Source organism: Periplaneta americana, chromosome 7, assembly GCF_040183065.1.
Source record: "Periplaneta americana isolate PAMFEO1 chromosome 7, P.americana_PAMFEO1_priV1, whole genome shotgun sequence".
NCBI lineage: Eukaryota > Metazoa > Arthropoda > Insecta > Blattodea > Blattidae > Periplaneta > Periplaneta americana.
Window position 1 is genome coordinate 100,756,592 of NC_091123.1, and position 19,877 is coordinate 100,776,468.

The 19,877-nt window shown below is 34.8% G+C and overlaps 1 long non-coding RNA gene across 2 annotated transcripts; it reads right to left on the minus strand.

Annotated features, from left to right (window-relative positions):
• Positions 1-13,584: 13,584 nt before the first annotated feature.
• On the minus strand, positions 13,585-19,011 carry LOC138702721 (uncharacterized). Of its 2 annotated transcripts, XR_011332875.1 has the most exons (4): positions 18,631-19,011; positions 18,069-18,186; positions 17,484-17,613; positions 13,585-14,228 (listed from the first exon to the last, which is right to left on the minus strand). It is a non-coding gene; the product is annotated as an uncharacterized lncRNA (long non-coding RNA). The 2 variants fall into 2 exon arrangements; XR_011332876.1 differs by lacking the exon at positions 18,631-19,011 and having other exon boundaries at positions 13,587-14,228; positions 18,069-18,376.
• Positions 19,012-19,877: the final 866 nt, after the last annotated feature.

A 19,877-nucleotide genomic window follows, 5' to 3' on the forward strand; every position in this document is an offset into this window, starting at 1 on the left:
TGCAACTTTACCTCTACCACGATTCAGTTGTTCCACAGTACTATTTATAATTTCAAAACTTTCAGATAGTGAAAGGTGCCTATTTTGGAGACTTTTGAGCGTTTTTATGATGCATGAAAATGTATGCTGAATGTGAGCTAAGTCATTCTTCACACTTATGTCACAGGTAACTGTTTTCGCAGTATCAATTGAGACTGCATCTTCAGAGTCCAATGCAAGGAGAACATTGTTAATAGAGTCTATATGTTCGGCATAATATTCAACTGCTTCTAGCCATGTACCCCATCTAGTTAAAATTGGCTTTGGTGGCAATGGAATTTCAGGGTACATTTCTTTCAACACGTTAACTCTACTGGGAGCTTTGAGAAATACTTTTTTCACTGATGAAATCAACAAATCTACTTTAGGGAAATTGTCTCTGACCACTTCTGCCACACGATGAAATGCATGCGCCACACAAGTAAAATGAGTCAATTTAGGATATACAACAGATAATGCTTGTCCAGCTTTGACCATATAAGGGGCAGCATCGCTAATAAAGAATAACACATTATCGTACATAATACCCTTTGGCCACAGGATACCCATAGCTTCGTTGAACAGTTTAACTATAGTTTTGTTATTGCACTTTTCTAGAACATCACAATGTAAAAGAATTCGTTCAGAATATTGTTCACTTAACAAACCGATAACTACATTACCAACAAGTCTACCTTCTTTGTCGGGAGTCTCATCAATGGAAACCCAAATTGAACTATCTTTAATTTCATCTCTTATCTTCTGTATTGTCTCATCGTAGATGGATGGAGCATACGTCTTCCTAAGTGTTCACTCATCCGGGATTGTATGTTGAGTATATTTTTCAAGGAATTCCCTGAAGACCTTATTCTTTAGTTTGTAGAGAGGAATATCAGCAGAGATGAGAGAACGGCACAGGTCGATGTTAAACTCAGATCTTACATTCGATGTTGTTGGTTGTGTTAAAAACAATTGTCTCTGCTTGGAATTTAGTTGTTTGTTGGCCTGATGTTTACTAGTTGTAATGTGTTGTTGCACCAGGAACTTTTGTGTAGATGATACTGCACACTGACACAAATTACAAAATAATATTTTATTGTCAGTTGATAAACCATCTTCTTTAAATTCTGAAATGTAACTTGTTAGTTTTGATTTTAAATTGACTGAATGACGTACTTTTGGCATATTTACCGTCTTTATAGTATGATTTACAAAACTGAACCTATGTGTACTCTGACTGGCATTTAACTGTTGAGCTGCACAACTGAAGTCTGTTAAAAATTTTAAATTAAATTAATACAGTTTTGTAACTTACTTTCCCATTGTTGATAGGACTGCTAATTTTCAAATAACTCTGATGTTAAAGGGATTACTGAACATGTGTTTAAATCTCTATTGTTGAAATGTATTTTTAAAAGTTAATGGAATTTTGTTTCGTTTTATTGTTAAACCTAATATAATATGGACTGTTTTATATGAAATATGGAAAATATATGGAAATTAACGAAAATATGTACTAAACTCTAAAATATGGAAAAATATGGAAAATAAAAGTAGGATTTTTCAACCCTACACATTGTGAAACATAAAGATAATGCAAAATATAAATTATATTAGCTTTATAAGTAAATATGTATTTACATATAAATCCTTTCCCTGGTAATAACTATGTAACCAATTGTATTCAATTAGTTAGAGTCTTGCTTGGGCGGAAGAGAAAGCCTATTGGCCTTAGGACTGTCAGATTAAATAAATTATTATTATTATTATTATTATTATTATTATAGTATTATTATTATTATTATTATTACTATTAATATTATCCAACTGCCTATCCATCCATCGATCTACCCATTCACCCACCGATCCATCCGTCTTTCCGTTCTTCCGTCAAAAGATCCATCCGTTCGTTACTTCAGCAGTCCATTCGTCCAACCGCCCATCCACCCTCCATCCATTATCCCATGAGGCCATCCGCCAACCCGTCCATCCGTTCATGAATCCAACCTCCCTTCCATCCATCCACCACCAACCACACATCCATCTATTTATTTATGCCTGCCTACCTCCCTGCCAGCCTGCCGTATATCATCCTCCTGTGTACCTGCCTACTTACCTATCCATCATCCATCCATACCCCTCTGTCTACCTACGCCTACCTACCAACCTACCCAACCACCCACCCACCCACCTACCTACCTACCTACCTACCTACCTATCTACCTTTCTACCCATTCATCTATCCATCCGCCTTCCCGTTCGTCTATCTAGCTACCCGCTTGCCCACCTGTCTATCTCCCTAGCTACCCACCTGCCTGTATGTCTATCTGTCTGTTAATCTACCCACCCGACTACCCACCTACTTATCTACCTATATACCTGTCTACCCTCTAACTACCTACAAATCTATCTATCTACCTGTCTATCTACCTATATTTGTACATCCACATAAACATATTATATTCATTATTGTTAACAAACTGTCATTCTAAATTTACTTATAATTGCTCATCTAACGAAGTAAAACTTAATGCAATTCAAATAATACTGTGTAAGAAATTATATATATATAGGCCTATATACATTTTTTTCAGTTACTTAGTGTAAAATATTTATGTGTGTCTGAATCCTGCATTTGGAAGAGAATCAATTCTAAGGTGATAGCTGAGTGTTTCCATTAAGATACTTATATCTTTGCAAACAAATGACCAATTTTTATATTATAAGATATTGGTTTATTACGATGTTTTATACCGTAATTAACTCCATGTGGTAGAATAAGCCACCTCTTTCTATAAACTGGTTGAAATTCATGGTCAAAATTCACTTTTGCACCAAGTATTGAGTTTTGTGAGAGACCGCTCAGCCTCACATTGCAGTCGGAGTAGTGAGTGTCGTTTATGAATATGCAACGTTCGTCTGTATAGCCTGTACTCTCTCATGATCTGCTAACTATCGCCGCGTCTGATCTCACTTCCCTCAATCTACCCCTCCGGTTATGTGAGCAGCATCTGCTGCTGAATTTTGAGATGACCCTGCCAAACTGCTCATTCTGTCCTGAACTGGACCATTTGTACTTCAACATAAATTAGGGTCGCGACTAGTGCCAGTACAAATTCTTGAACTGCGTGACCTCAACTCATCTTAAGGAATGGATTATCAACTGCAAATGAGTGCACGGAGAAGACTGCAGTTAATATGTTCGCAGCCGCATGATTTCTGACATATAAACTATAAATACTTTAATAGGCTTGACCTAAATGAAAGAGAAAGCAATGGCAATTAGTTAAGAAGAGATGAATATTGGATTTTTCTGTCACAAGTTATTACAATTAAACTCTGGGGAAATCCACCGTGTCCCGGAACTTGACATTTCCAACGTTTCGGAACTACATATAGGTTTCATCATCAGGGTAAGACAAGAGAGGTCGGCTATAATAGGTTAGATTTAGATGATGTAAATAGTGTTACTAAATAGACTTCACGCAATATTGCTTTTGATTTAGATTGCTTGCACAAACTATTATTTAATGTTTAGAATGACCAGAATATGATATATGATAGTATATTATTGAACTGAGAGAAAATAATATAAGGGGTTGGACCTTATCAGTCCTTCTAACATGTATGTAGCTATAAATGTGAAGAATTTTCCTTGTGACAGTTCCTGAGACAAATAGACGGTTAAAGTATGGAATACGGGCATTAGGGTGTGGCCACATAGAAGCCAAAAAGCTTTCATATTTATTGAATATGCCTCCACACCAACAGCAAACTCATATCAATACTATGTACAAACATTTTCTCATGTTATCTGTAGAGTGGCTGACAGAGTATGAGGCTAGCTGCACGTGAGATTTTAGAATGCGGGGTTTCAGTGAATGGGTCTTGGCATTGCCACGGCTTTTTGTCGACGTTAGGTGTAGTAACAGCGATTTCTGTCGCACTGGCAGAAAGATTGATACAGAAATATTGTCCGTGAACTGTGTCGGATGCAAGAAGCTCAAAAAATACTTCCCCAGTTTTCCTGGCTTGGCAAACAGAACATAAAACATATTGTGATGTCAATTCTGAAGGTTCTTCTCCTAATATCGAACCGGTAGGTGCTGAAACAATTCTCTTTCGCTTCAAGACAACTAGGAACTTGGAATACATGTACTCGGGTGTTGGGATTTCGAAACGCTGTAAAAGTATTTGTAATGCAAACATATATAATGGAAAATAAATAGTGAATCAGCAGCGTGTTGGACATTACCAGAAGGGACTTCGAACTGCACTCCGAAAGCTGTTAGTTGAGAAGAAGCTTGGTGGGAAAGTCAAATTGACAGGTATGATCAATAAAATGCAAAATTATTTTGGCATTGCATTACTGCCGACAACCAGTAGCATTCAAGCTATGTTAAACCATATGAACGACTCTTTTCGATCTTAGTGCCAGGGATGACGAACCTCTCCATAGTAAATGTCCTGAGAGTCCAGATTGTTGATGTTGATTTCGGAGTGCAGTAGTCAATAGAAAGGACGATATGTTAAACGTAAACATGACTTGCCACTGGAAATTGTACGTGTTCTAAGTCAGTCTATGAAAATACTACAAACTGACATTCTCGCAAACTGCTTGTCTGGGAAGACCTAGAATTTCGAAGAGGCATTTAACGACTTTATTTGGAAGCGCTATCCAAGGAAACATGTATGTAGAACGCAAGACAACAAAGTTTGGGGTTATGGTTACTACATGTAATTTTAAAAATGTCAATAAATCAGTATTGGATAACCTCAGGATCTAAACATCAACTCTCTGAAGTATAGACTGAGCCAGGAGTAGACACCGAAGAGACATCGGCTAGCCAACAAACAATAGTGCAGGAGGTAGTCACAAGTCAGGAAGGAAAACAAAATTGATCTCAAAACTCAGGAAGAAACGGCAAGCCCATACCTGTGGTGTAACGGTTAGCGCGTCTGGCCGCGAAACCATTTGGCCCGGTCGGGGCAAGTTATCTGCTTGAGGTTTCTTTTCGGGGTTTTCTCTCAATTCAATATGAGGAAATGCTGGGTATCTATCGATGCTGGACCCCGAACTCATTTCACTGGCATTATAACATTCATCTCATTCAGACGCTAAATAACCTAAGCTGTTGCAAATCTAGTCTTTCAGATGAAGCGTCCTGTAAAGCAGATTTGAATAATTTCAAGGGAAAAATTGTTCCGGGGCCGGGTATAAATCCCGGGACCTCTGGTTGAATGTACCAGCGCTCTCCCAACTGAGCTACCAGGGAACTCCACCCGACACCGTCTAAACTTTTCCCTTTATATCCACACAACTCGCGTGTGCTGACGAAACGCCAGAGACCCACATCGAGTGCACACAAACTCTGTGTGACTTGGAATTGTGGTTTACAGGAAGCTTCACCTGAAAGACTAGAGTTGCATTATATATACGTCACTGTGTACGTTAACAGAAAACCACAATTCCAAGTCACACAGAGTCTTTGTGCACTTGATGTGGGTCTCTGGCGTTTCGTCAGCACACGCGAGTTGTGTGGATATAAAGGGAAAAGCTGAGACGGTGTCGGGTGGCGTTCCCGGGTAGCTCAGATGGGAGAACGTTGGTACGTTCAACCAGAGGTCCCGGGATCGATACCCGGCCCCGGAACAATTTTTCCCTTGAAATTATTCAACGTAAGCTGTTGATGAAGCGTCATAAAATAACATACTAAAAAAGAAGGATAAACTATGAAGCACTGTCCTTTTAGGAGCAGAAAAGTAAGAATCTTAACTCTCGAAAACATACTCAAAATGTATTTGCATTTTTCTCACACGAATACTCTTATCTTTTTTTTAAATACTATAACGTAGAATATTTATTTTACTATACGGCATTCTACAGACATTCAGGATTATTTCAATAAATGAGAGTGCTCAATGTCAATTAGATGAGAACTTATGCTTACGTAAAAATATATCATTATTGTTCTCCATACTCTCCTCTATGCTCTTCAATTTTATTTATTTATTTATTTATTTATTTATTTATTTATTTATTTATTTATTTATTTATTTATTTATTTTTAGATCGGAATTGATCTTAATTTTGTGTCGAAGGAATGTGAAATAAATTACAAATACATATTTGTTAAGTATTGCATATTTTCACTCGAAGAGCCGCTGAATACTTATAAAAATTAATTCTAATATCTGCCAAAAGTAACTAAATAGGAGAAGTTAATGATGATGATGATGACGATGGTGATGATGATGATGATGATGATCATGAAGATAATCGTAATAATTGTTTGAGCATTATTCATAGATGTCTCCACTTGTTTTATGTTTTCAGTTGCTTTTCAGTTGAAAGCGAGTCATGGTCAGTCTCTACAATATGTTGATCAAGTTAAATATTTAGGAGTCATTCTTGACAAACGACTACTCTGGACACAACATATCAAAATCATTACTGCTAAAGCTACTGCTATGATCTTTCAAATTTATCCATTACTATGATCTCCAGTGCTCAGCTTGAAACAGAAGACCAATCTTTATCGACAATTAATTCTTCCAATTCTGACTTATGCTTCTCCTGCATGGCTTTATGCACCTCGGACTACCCTCAAGCCACTCCAAACAATGCAAAACAGAGCTGTCCGGATCATCCATGCCTGCGATTGGTTTACCAGCAACATACAAGTCCGTGAAGATCTACAGGTTGACTATCTCCACACTCATCTTCTACAAGCTACAAGACACTTCTACCAGAAAATTCACTTCAGTAACAACCCATTCATCTCATCATTAGGAAGTTATGATCCTCTGCAGTTCACCATATTCAGGACACCAAAAGCTATCATTAATCCTTTGGCTTTTAGTTTATTGACTAGTTTTTCTTTATTCTCATTCTGATGGTATCACCACTGAATCTTGATTTAGTGGTCTTCTCCCACTTGTTTTTCCTCTCAAGTTGTTCAGTTTATATGCGTAGGCAAAAAACCTAGTGGTTTTGACACTACTTCTTCATCAATCATGCATTAAAAAAGAAGCGAGCCTATTTTGTTTCATTATTGGAGTTGTAAAGGCTTGCCTACAATGGACGTCTGGACAAACCATTCATGATTATAATGTGTTGATTTATAAAGATCCAGAATGCTGTTGGTATCTCTCAATATGTACACTGACGTTCAAAGACATCTGACCCTACTAATCGATAATGTTCAATAATTTGTTTGTCCAAGTGTGGCTTCTTTAGTAATTATTATTTCCAAGAACGGATGGTAAAGATAATAGCCAGTGTCGTCGATAGTATATAAATATACCCACATTATAGAATTCCATTTTTCATACAAAACTATTTATTGTAAAACAACACTGGGTTTAGCTGAAAACCGCTGATATTGTCTATATAAAAATAATTAATGCTTAATCTACATAGTAATTTTCCATGACACATTTTTAACGGTCCCAATAATGCTGCTACCTATTGAAAACTAGCGGAACTCTTTCAAAACTTCACAATTTTTTTCATGTTTATTCTGACTTATCCCCCTGTTAGACATTTCGCTTACACGATCAAAAAATCGTAGGTCAGATACCTTCGAACGTCAGTGTACAATAAGCTTGTCGGCAGCTACAGAAGAAACACAAATGAAAGTAACCATGTTTGATTATTATTTTTAGGATAATATAAATATCCCTACCACTAATATTTCTTAGTAGATTATTTTACGACACTTTATCAACATCTTAGGTTATGTAGCGTCTGAATGATATGAAGGTGTTAATGCCTGTGAAATGAGTCCGGGGCCCAGCACCGATAATTACCCACATTTGCTCATATTGGGTTGAGGGAAAACCCTGGAAAAAACCTCAACCAGGTAACTTGCCCCGACCGGGAATCGAACCAAGGGCAACCGGTTTCGCGCTAGCCGTTACTCCGCAGGTGTGGACCTATTACTACTACTACTACTACTACTACTACTACTACTACTACTAATAATAATAAAATTAATTAATTAACGGCTAACAATAGATCTCGCTGGGCGGAAGAGTATACCTGCTCGCCATAACTCTGCCAGATTAAGTAACTAAATAAATAATAATAATAATAATAATAATAATAATAATAGTATTATTATTATTAATAGCTCCAGAGTCTGATAAGAATAAATTATATCTATTATATCCATAGAATAAAGTGCGTAGCAATGGACAAAACTTGAAGACATGTGAATTATACTGGTAGATATTGTCTACTAATCGTAAGTCATAAGTACAGTCCGAAGGTTTAGCCCCGATCTATCTCGCCTCGGGGTGGAGAGAGTAGCATCACGTCAGTATAGGTTCAGTACGTACAGTCAATTCACAATACCCGTGTAGTAGGACCTCTAGCTCCAGGTAACCCGGTCAGTCTGATAGGATTTGTCATTGCGTAATAATGTTATGATTAATGAAGGCGGTATACTGGTAATAAACAGTGTTACTGAACATATTGTCGTTCAGACAACATACATAGGCCTAGAGTAGTCAGTTGCACAAGTGAACTAACATTTAAATTATATAAACGAACAGTACCCTAACGAACATTGTCACAATTTTCTGGAAACGAAACATTTTTTTTTTCAAGGAATATATGTACAATACATAGATGGAGCATAAACGTTAGTAATTACTTTTTTACATTTTATAATATTGTCTACATCTTCAGTTATTTACATACCTATTTACATTATTATATACACTTTACAACACTGGATTCTTTTCAAGAATGTTTAAATTATAACCTCCCGTGTTACAACCGACATACTGCATTCTCACAAAATTGTATTGTTCTTGGGTAGCTACTGTATGTAAGAAATTTATGTTTTAGGTTTGTGACAATTACCGCGTTAGTTAACACTTTAAGAATATGTGAGTTGTTTCTAGCTTCAGTCATTGGTACGAGTAACTACAGTCATTCTAAAATGTGTTAGTTTCAGAAATAATTGAAAATTTATGGTTAATCATATTATTATGCACGGAAAAATCCTATCATTATGACCGAGTTACATGGAGTTTGATGTCCTAACTCATGAGTGTTTGAGTTGACTGTACGTAGGCCTAACTGATGCATTGCGCAGCAGTAAACAGACGTAATGCTATCCCGTCCATCATGTGGCGAGCTAGATCGGGGCTAAACCTTCGGACTCTATTCATAAGTAATGTCGGATTTGAAGCAAAATTTTTATTTGAGCGTGCTGTGAGAAGAAATTAATCTAATCTTTAAAGAAATGGTCATTAAATTCTGTTGTATGGAGCCACATTTCATCGATGTTTGTAATCCCGCGATGGTACCAGACACTTTTTAATTTTTGGAGTACACTTACCACGTCTACAGTAGTTCTGTACATTGCATTATTTGTTAATGGATACATTTGTAACTTTAAATTTTATTTTACTAGCAAATAAACTCGCAATAAATGTTACCGAACTAGTCAACAATCCTAATCCGAAATTATATTACTAATGAACAAATGTTCTTCTGGACATAATAATTAGTTTCTGAATAAAGCTTGTAAATGCGCGCGCGCGCGTGTGTTTGTGTGCACGCAAGCGTTCGTTTATTGGTGCATCCTGTTGATCTCCACGGTTTTTATACTTTGTCGATTAAGTAATGAATCTCAGCTGGGTGCGAAGATCTATCCTCCGTGTCAGCAACGAAACTGTATTCTAAAGTTTGAAACGGAATAAGTTATTCCCCTCTTTGAAACCCGGCGATGATGACGACGACGACGGTTGACGACGGTTGTGGCCGTTGAGTGACAATTCGGCGAAGATGTCGTTTTCCACTGCTGTGTTTCTTCTCTTTAGAGATTAAGACATTCTTCCCGTCAAATGTAATACTTTTGCATACCTACATTAATGTTGTGTTTGCGCCTTCGTTCTGTATGAGTTTAATGTATTAATCTTTATTATACAATATTATCTTATTACATCGACAATGCATATGGAGAAAGAAGTAATACTGATGGAGAGTCTCATGCATTAAACGGCGATATTCGAAATTAGGCCCCTTGACAGTAAAAATGTACTATAATAGCACATAATCAAACTATAATAAGTCAACGCAGTTAATTACACTGGTAATGAAATGAGCATAAACAGGCAGAAGAAGTACTTCCCACCTAAAAGTACTGGTGTCACATAATGTTAACATTGCGTATTAATTCAGGGTCAGATTTGGATTGTAAAGTCTCTAGATTAAAATAGTGTAATGAAAATAGTAAGGAATTAACAGCATTCAAACTCAGTATAATCTATTAGTATTTACTTATTTTTACTTTCTAATGTAGTCGCTACCGCATTCTAGTGACTAGAGCCTCAGACTTGCAGTCCTTTGGTGGTTTAGATATCCGGCGTACCTTTGATTTATAACTTGCTTTGGGCAAGCCCTGGTACAGATAACAAAGGGGTTTATTCAGGAGCTTCGGTTCCTTTGTGGCGTAGTAGTCTCGTCTCAACGCAGGTGCAGCGTAGACCAGCCTTATGTGACGCATCGTGGGTAATGATTCTGTCGGTAAATTGGTCTGCACAAAACTTATTAATGTTATATTCTAGACGATACTTTGAAGTCATTCAAGGTGATTTCCAACATCATTACAGGACTAATGGTAGTGCATATTATGTTTACATTATATTTATAAGCTTGACCCCAAATTTTATTTATTTTTGTATTCATGCATAAGTACTCTTTTATCTGCAAAACCTTGCAAAATATTTTATGCTATATTTGTAATATTATATCTGTATTTCGCTGGCCTATCTCTTTCTGGAGTAAAAATTCCATAACAAAGAAAACATTATAGAATTTAATACTTGTTGTTTAGTCAATTGTCCGAAGACAGGTTTCAACCTTTTAAGTAACACCAATAAGGTATCACTCATGAGGCAATCAGAATAGGAGATAAAGGGATAGGGTAGTCAGTTCCTTTCCCCCTCCAATGCATACATCGCCGATTAGCTACATATTACACTAATCAGACTTCAGATGCATAAAAACAATTGTTCTTCCTCTGACATATGTCAAGTGAGATGTACTGCCTGATAATAGATGTACATATCATAGACAAATAAATAGAAAGACCCCCAACTCAATGCATTACCTTCGACACGCTATTGACGCGACGTCGAGACACTTGGCGGCAAAACATCGGAACTACATCTCGTTACACATAGCGGCAGAATGCGGAACTACACCCCTTGTTACACGGCACGATCGGTATTACAGGTATCCGTTATGCCAACAGAGCACGATCGGTACTGCAGATACCTATTATACCAACACATACTGGTATTTTTCATATCGCCAAAGGATTGTGTAATGGTTTATCAGTTTAAATAACATGTTTAACCACAATATTTATATCACATTTTTGTTTTAACATGTGAATATAAATATAATGGTTGAACATGAAACTGAAAACCATTAACACACTCCCTCTCTTAACACCGTCATTTAACCCTTTTATTAAATTAATTTATCAAATTTTACTAATAAAAGTTTTTGCATCTTCTAGATCAAATATGTAATTGAGATACAGGATGCGAATAGGATAGGATACTTCTCTCCAAAACACCTTAAGCACTATTTTTAAATAATGTTATGTATCATGTATTGGAAGATAAAAACAAAGATTGACTTTGGAATATTGACTTCGAAGTTATTATTGGTCAGTTATATAATTATAATTCGCTCTTAATTTTTTTATGTCAAACATTAGCTTGAAAATAGTCATAAGATGTTTTGCTGTGACATAGTACAACGCACGTTCATAAACATTTATAAAACACCACTTTATTTGTTTTACACCGGCAGAGCGGAACATCTATTTTTAAAAGTAACTGCCATTAATTTAATATGTGGATATTAAAAATCTAAGTAATCAATAATCACCACTGATAAAGAATACAAAGAAAACTATTTGTCTACAACAGACATAAAATTAACTTAGAATTTTAATAAAAACACCATTAAGAAATACAAGTAAAAAAATTATTTTTCATTCTCTGATGTATAGTTGATTCAAAACACTGAACATATTAGAAAAAGCGCAATACAATTTATTAGAGATAAGTCTATACTTTGCAACATTTCCTAATTTTGAGCTTTGATACTGAGTGTTTGATTTGGTTGTGTACCCATTGCTCAAAATATGTTGTTGTTGTATTCTAATGCCAGGGGTTTGACAAACTCATTTGACCTCTTGCACTCCAATTTTTTTCGAAGATATTATCATGGCCAGCCACTGAAGCACAGATTTTGAGGTGTTCCGAATCCATTTCTTGGTTTGAGTTGCACAGTGGGTAGTTAGGGGACTGATATATTCCAATTCTATGCAGGTGTTTGTTTGGCCAGACAGTCATGGCCTGTTGCCAATCTAAATGTAGCTACAGACGATTTTCGTGGTAAATCGGGAATTAACTGTGGATTATGATGCAGAGAGTTCCATTTTTTCCCTTGAGATTTGTGTTATCAAATTTTGTTTGTTGAAGTCTAAGTATGTAGATTTAATAAATCTTTTCACAGAGGAATACGTAGATTTAGTAACAGGTCTGTAAGTAGCAGTGCTGCCCTTCTTTGCTAAAGCATCAGCATTCTCGTTTCCCAGGATTCCACAATGGGATGGTATCCACTGGAATACAATTCTTTTATTGAGTGATATTAATTGAGAGAGCATTTTAGCTATTTCTGCTGATTGAGATGAAAGTATGTATTTAGAGACTATTGATAGAATAGCTGCTTTGGAGTCTGACAATATAACTGCATTCTTAAATTTATTGGTGTGGCATAGAAGATTCCTGAGACTTTCACTTATTACAATGATTTCTCCGTCAAAACTTGTTGTTCCATATCCAAGAGATCTATAAAGTGAGACGAGACAAAATATTGTACCATAGTTACTCTCTTCTTAGCTGATGTTATACGACAAGCATTCCATTATAAAAAATTTAGTTGCTTCTGTACCATTAAAGTAGTCCCACCCAGAAATCCGATTGGGGGACTATTTTGCTGCGTAGAATTGGAATATATCAGTCTCCTAACTGTCCATTGTGCTACTCAAACCAAGAAATGGATTCGGAACACCTCAAAATCTGTGCTTCAGTGGCTTACCATGACAATAATTTTGAAAAATACTGGAGTGCAAGAGATCAAATGACTTTATTGTCAAATGCCTGGCATTAGAAAACATCAACATATTTACTCTGGTCATGATAATATCTTTGAAAAATATTGGAGTGCAAGAGGTCAAATGACTTTATTGTCAAACGCCTGACATTAGAAAACAACAACATATTTACACTCTAAAAATTCTAAATAATGCACCCAAATCTCACCAGTTGCAGAAGCTGCAGATTCGTATCGCTGCCACTGGACTCCCTCCTATGCCCTATAGATGACACAAGTGAAATGCTCATTGTACTAGTAATTATTATTTGTATTTATATTACTATGTAATGTTAACTTAGGGTCTTAAAGATCGTTAGATTTATCATTATTACAAAAATTATATTGCTCATAATGTAGAAGTCAAGTACTCTACTTTTTTTTTTCAGATGAATGAATGAATTCCCCTTATTTTCCTTCAATTAACTGGAGAAATCAACACATTAAACGAAATGAGATAACAATGATAATAATAATAATAATAATAATAATAATAATAATAATAATAATAATTCATTCTAGTACCGAGGTCATGGAAAGCATGGGCCTCTACCTCCATGCCCCCCAAATGCCTTCTTGGCATGTTACGGGGATACCTTTACCTTTTACCTTTAATAATAATAATAATAATAATAATAATAATAACAATAATAATAATAATGAATGAAGTCCATTACCATACACTTGTCAACAAAATTAAACACAATTTTGTTAAAAGATAAAGACAATGAATGAATCACTCAATGAAAGAGAATACAGGTTCAAATTGATGCCACAGTGAAGTGCAATGAATGAAGCAATTATGTTAGGTGGTGAAAAAGGTTAATGAAAGTAGGCTGGTGATGAAGTGGGTCGTAGTTCTTGAGTGGGATACCAAGCATCCCTTGATGGAATGGCCCCTCTTAGTAAGTTATATCTGAAGTCACCGTTATACTGATTACTGCGAAAATGGCTTGCACATATATAGGCCCTTCTGTAAGGATGAGGATTTTCTGCCACAGCTGCCCACATGTGGTACCTGTTACAATCAAAATTCTATTATTATCTTTAAAAAAATACACAAACCAGGGTTGGTATTAATTTAAATTAATGATTTAATCATGATGTAAATAAAATAATTTTCAATTTATTTATATCAAATAATTGTTACTACTTAAATCACAGGTTAAAATTATATGCACCTAACATGATTAAGATGAGAAATTAACTTCCTGAAAAAAAAATATATATATATATATATATATACACATATATATAAACGTTTTTTCCATATATGACTGTTCTGCTGCTTCTTAAAACTATTAGCAATATATATGAGTAGCAAACTTGCATCTCTGCAATGAACAAAATATTTTCTATGGTGAAATATATTTTTCTTCCTATGAATTCATATAAAATTTCACCACAGAAAAATCTTTGTTTATTATAGACATATAATTCTAGCATTTTCTGAAGAAATGGACAGGTTTTGAAAGAGCCTACTTTCGGAATCACCACCTAACTAAAGCACAGTATGATGCTGAGGGTTGAAATGAATAGTTATAGCTCATAACCAGGGAACGGATTTATATGGACTAAAAATATATGAAATATGTAAATATATATGTAGTTATTTTTACCAAAATATGGAATTAAATATGGATTTTTACCAAAATATGGAATTAAATATGGACTTAAAATTATAAAAAAATGACTATGTACGTTAAATATTGGTACATTTTAATCAAACTAAACAAAAATTATAATGGACGTACCTTATCTTCCAATGTAGTTTCAACAAAACACAATTTTTATTGTCTGTTACCATAACAATAGGTTACAAACATTTCTTTCAAGTGCTGAAAAGTGAATCTTCTTCTATTGTCTCTGAGGATAGATTTATACTGACTAAAAGAGCGTTCGACGTCACAAGAAGTAACTGGTACATAATTCAATTTCACAATGTCTGCTGGGGATAAGTCCAAGTTAATCTTCACTGTTGATTCACCACTCATCACAGCAACAACCTTTTGTAGTTCTTCATATCCAGGGTTTTTTGAAAGTACAGTGTCCACCTTAGCTCTTACTGCATCTGCAACTTTACCTCTACCACGATTCAGTTGTTCCACAGTACTATTTATAATTTCAAAACTTTCAGATAGTGAAAGGTGCCTATTTTGGAGACTTTTGAGCGTTTTTATGATGCATGAAAATGTATGCTGAATGTGAGCTAAGTCATTCTTCACACTTATGTCACAGGTAACTGTTTTCGCAGTATCAATTGAGACTGCATCTTCAGAGTCCAATGCAAGGAGAACATTGTTAATAGAGTCTATATGTTCGGCATAATATTCAACTGCTTCTAGCCATGTACCCCATCTAGTTAAAATTGGCTTTGGTGGCAATGGAATTTCAGGGTACATTTCTTTCAACACGTTAACTCTACTGGGAGCTTTGAGAAATACTTTTTTCACTGATGAAATCAACAAATCTACTTTAGGGAAATTGTCTCTGACCACTTCTGCCACACGATGAAATGCATGCGCCACACAAGTAAAATGAGTCAATTTAGGATATACAACAGATAATGCTTGTCCAGCTTTGACCATATAAGGGGCAGCATCGCTAATAAAGAATAACACATTATCGTACATAATACCCTTTGGCCACAGGATACCCATAGCTTCGTTGAACAGTTTAACTATAGTTTTGTTATTGCACTTTTCTAGAACATCACAATGTAAAAGAATTCGTTCAGAATATTGTTCACTTAACAAACCGATAACTACATTACCAACAAGTCTACCTTCTTTGTCGGGAGTCTCATCAATGGAAACCCAAATTGAACTATCTTTAATTTCATCTCTTATCTTCTGTATTGTCTCATCGTAGATGGATGGAGCATACGTCTTCCTAAGTGTTCACTCATCCGGGATTGTATGTTGAGTATATTTTTCAAGGAATTCCCTGAAGACCTTATTCTTTAGTTTGTAGAGAGGAATATCAGCAGAGATGAGAGAACGGCACAGGTCGATGTTAAACTCAGATCTTACATTCGATGTTGTTGGTTGTGTTAAAAACAATTGTCTCTGCTTGGAATTTAGTTGTTTGTTGGCCTGATGTTTACTAGTTGTAATGTGTTGTTGCACCAGGAACTTTTGTGTAGATGATACTGCACACTGACACAAATTACAAAATAATATTTTATTGTCAGTTGATAAACCATCTTCTTTAAATTCTGAAATGTAACTTGTTAGTTTTGATTTTAAATTGACTGAATGACGTACTTTTGGCATATTTACCGTCTTTATAGTATGATTTACAAAACTGAACCTATGTGTACTCTGACTGGCATTTAACTGTTGAGCTGCACAACTGAAGTCTGTTAAAAATTTTAAATTAAATTAATACAGTTTTGTAACTTACTTTCCCATTGTTGATAGGACTGCTAATTTTCAAATAACTCTGATGTTAAAGGGATTACTGAACATGTGTTTAAATCTCTATTGTTGAAATGTATTTTTAAAAGTTAATGGAATTTTGTTTCGTTTTATTGTTAAACCTAATATAATATGGACTGTTTTATATGAAATATGGAAAATATATGGAAATTAACGAAAATATGTACTAAACTCTAAAATATGGAAAAATATGGAAAATAAAAGTAGGATTTTTCAACCCTACACATTGTGAAACATAAAGATAATGCAAAATATAAATTATATTAGCTTTATAAGTAAATATGTATTTACATATAAATCCTTTCCCTGCTCATAACAATATTCAAAGTAAAAGTTGCACAATGCCAAATGGACTACGTATTTATTCTGAAAACACACAATGCTCTAAGCTCTTCTGATAACTTTATTTGTAAATATTAATCTCCCTAAATAGTTGAATTCTTTTCTAATGAATAACAAACTGAACATAATATCTTGCCTAAGTCTAAGCTAATTATTATTATTATCATTAAGTGCAGGTTATTAGTGCTGTAACTCTTCATGTATTAATAATGAGGCCTATGTGTAAACATAGTAAATTATTTTTGAAGCGATGTTGTTAATTACTTAAAATAACACATTAACAAAATACACAATTATGTAAGAACTAATGCACAAATTAAGTTTAAATGAATTACAAAAGAAGGCAAAAACTCATTTTAATAAACAAATATGAATTTGACAAATAATTCTTACTTAAGTTTAAAAATCACTACAGTTTATCAACCCTGACTATTTACTGATGATATATAAGGATATCTTTGCATTGAGCTTATGCCAATGCCATTGCTTACCTTTTAAGCTGTGCTGCATTACTTGGCGCAGGAAACAGGAATAACCAGGTCTTCTCATTACTATCCGATTTCTGACAGTACACTGCAGCACATTCACAGTGTAAAACTCCGCCATTTGTCTTTCTATTAACTGAAACAAACCAGCAGTAGCCTACTATCATATAATGCATTAATAACACTACATTTCATAGAACAATTGAAGGATTGCAGTATAATCAACGTTTGTGAAATATTCCTGGAAGAATTCTATCCACGAGTCTATAAAAATAATAAATATCTCCGGCAATTTAACTCTTTTTATTTTATCAAAATTATTCCAGTAAAGGTACTACTGTTAACTGTAAAGTCAAATTTCTAAAATATATCTTTTCGGGAACAACACTTCTTTACTATTGCGTTACCAAGCTAAAGTACCCCGCCATCCTTAGGTAACGCAACTGTAAAGAATTACACCGGGAACAACATATTTAGTCATATCAAATTCTGTCCCACGAATTTTAAGATGTCTGACCAACTTAACTTAGCTATATACAAAAATAAGATGTTCGTTCATACCCAAAGTGTATATTAACTCTGTTAGCTTACCTTTAAAGCTCTTGGCGTAATTGCAGTTAGGCCTAATACACTGTTGTAATTCAGCACAGAAGTCAGTTCTTCATGTGGTAGTGGTAGAAGGAAGGTAATCGCGTTCTGAAGTTTATCCCTGAAAACAATTACAGATCTCAGTTTAATAAACGTTTAAGATATGATGGAAGAATTCAGTTTAAATTAGAAAACATGACGGTGCAGTTAAGCTGCATCTACACGGTTCAGTTTTTCATGCTCGTACGCACGCAGTCTGGGAAGAATATTGAAAGAATCAAGTTTAAAGCGCATGTTGAATTAAGATACATTAAGATTGTCTATCTACAAGGTACGCCATATTAATATTAAAATAACAAAATACCATGTGATGGAGTGTAAAAACCGATTATAGTTTCACTGACCAAGTTCTACATCAGCGAAAGCTAAAATAATATATTATCCTGCACATTGTGTGCACTTCCGTTATTATTAAATACCAATCTTGCTGGCATTGCTTGAATGTGTGAAGTTGAAAGAAAAGTTGAACCGTGTAGATGTAATCTCAAACATATTTCTTTCTTACCTTTAACGTTGCGAATTATTTCTTGTTGCAGGAAAGCACCAGTAACTTCTCAATTAACTCGATCTGTTCAAATTTCTTCCTTAAGCAGCCATGTTCGTCCATTCCATAATTTATACAAGATTTAAACAGAATAGGAATGCCAACATCCAACAATTGATCAACTGAACAAATGAGGTTAATAGGTCATACACAGTACACTAATATGGCTACTTTGTCCTCGAATGAAAATGCAAATTAGTTATATAGTAATAGTAATAATAATCCGAATATTATAAAACTGACACATTCTGTAAATAATGGATATTAATAATATCTGTTTAAAACTGTCATATTGGCAAAACTTATAACCAAAGAACTTTCGAAACCAAAGAGTTTTGTACTGCTAATTTTACAAACACTGATATCGAAATACAGCCAGCGCTGTCCTGACCACATGCGGCAAACTATGGAACATCTATGAGCATCCAACATCTATCATTTGAGTTAAACCCCCCCTGGTACATATCAGCCAGACCTCAATCAGAGGTAAATTTAATAGAAACATTCTAAGTACATTTCATATTCTGAAGCCGCTTCTTATAGATACTGATTTAAGTAAATAGTGTGTTAGACAGTTCCAAAAATAGTAATTATCTTAAAGTTTTACTTCGCCTAATTATTCAGTGAGCTAGCAATATACAATATATTAGCAACTGAAAGAGCACAGAACAGACCTGGACTTTGACTTTGTGAAGAATCTCAGGTAACCGAGGAAAAGCTGCCAGCAAATGATAAATCATGAACTGTAAAGTCTACATCCACAGTGGATTCCTTCATGTATACAAAAATATGAAACGCAGACTAAAATTATGGAAAAAATTTAAAAGAATAGAATGGGATAGAAAGCAGTTGCAGGTGAGTGGAAATAAATATTCAAAGGAAGGAATTTGAATCAGGACCGAAAGCTGCAAAGTAGAGGTAGCAAAATCTGTTAAGTAAGTCTGTACAGTATTATATTCGTTAATTCAATCTGAACTGTAGAGAAATATATCTATTCAAAAATCAATCAAATATACTGGAATATTGCTCACAGTAATAAGAACAAAAGAACCCATTTACAGAGAACAAAACGAAAATACAATAATTTTATATAATGAAAAACAATGAACATATTGTGAATTTATTTCCACTCAACAATAGGATTTGTATTCTTCCAACAATAATTCCTTTCTACAATTCGCCTTAAACGCTCTCGTCAACAATTGCAT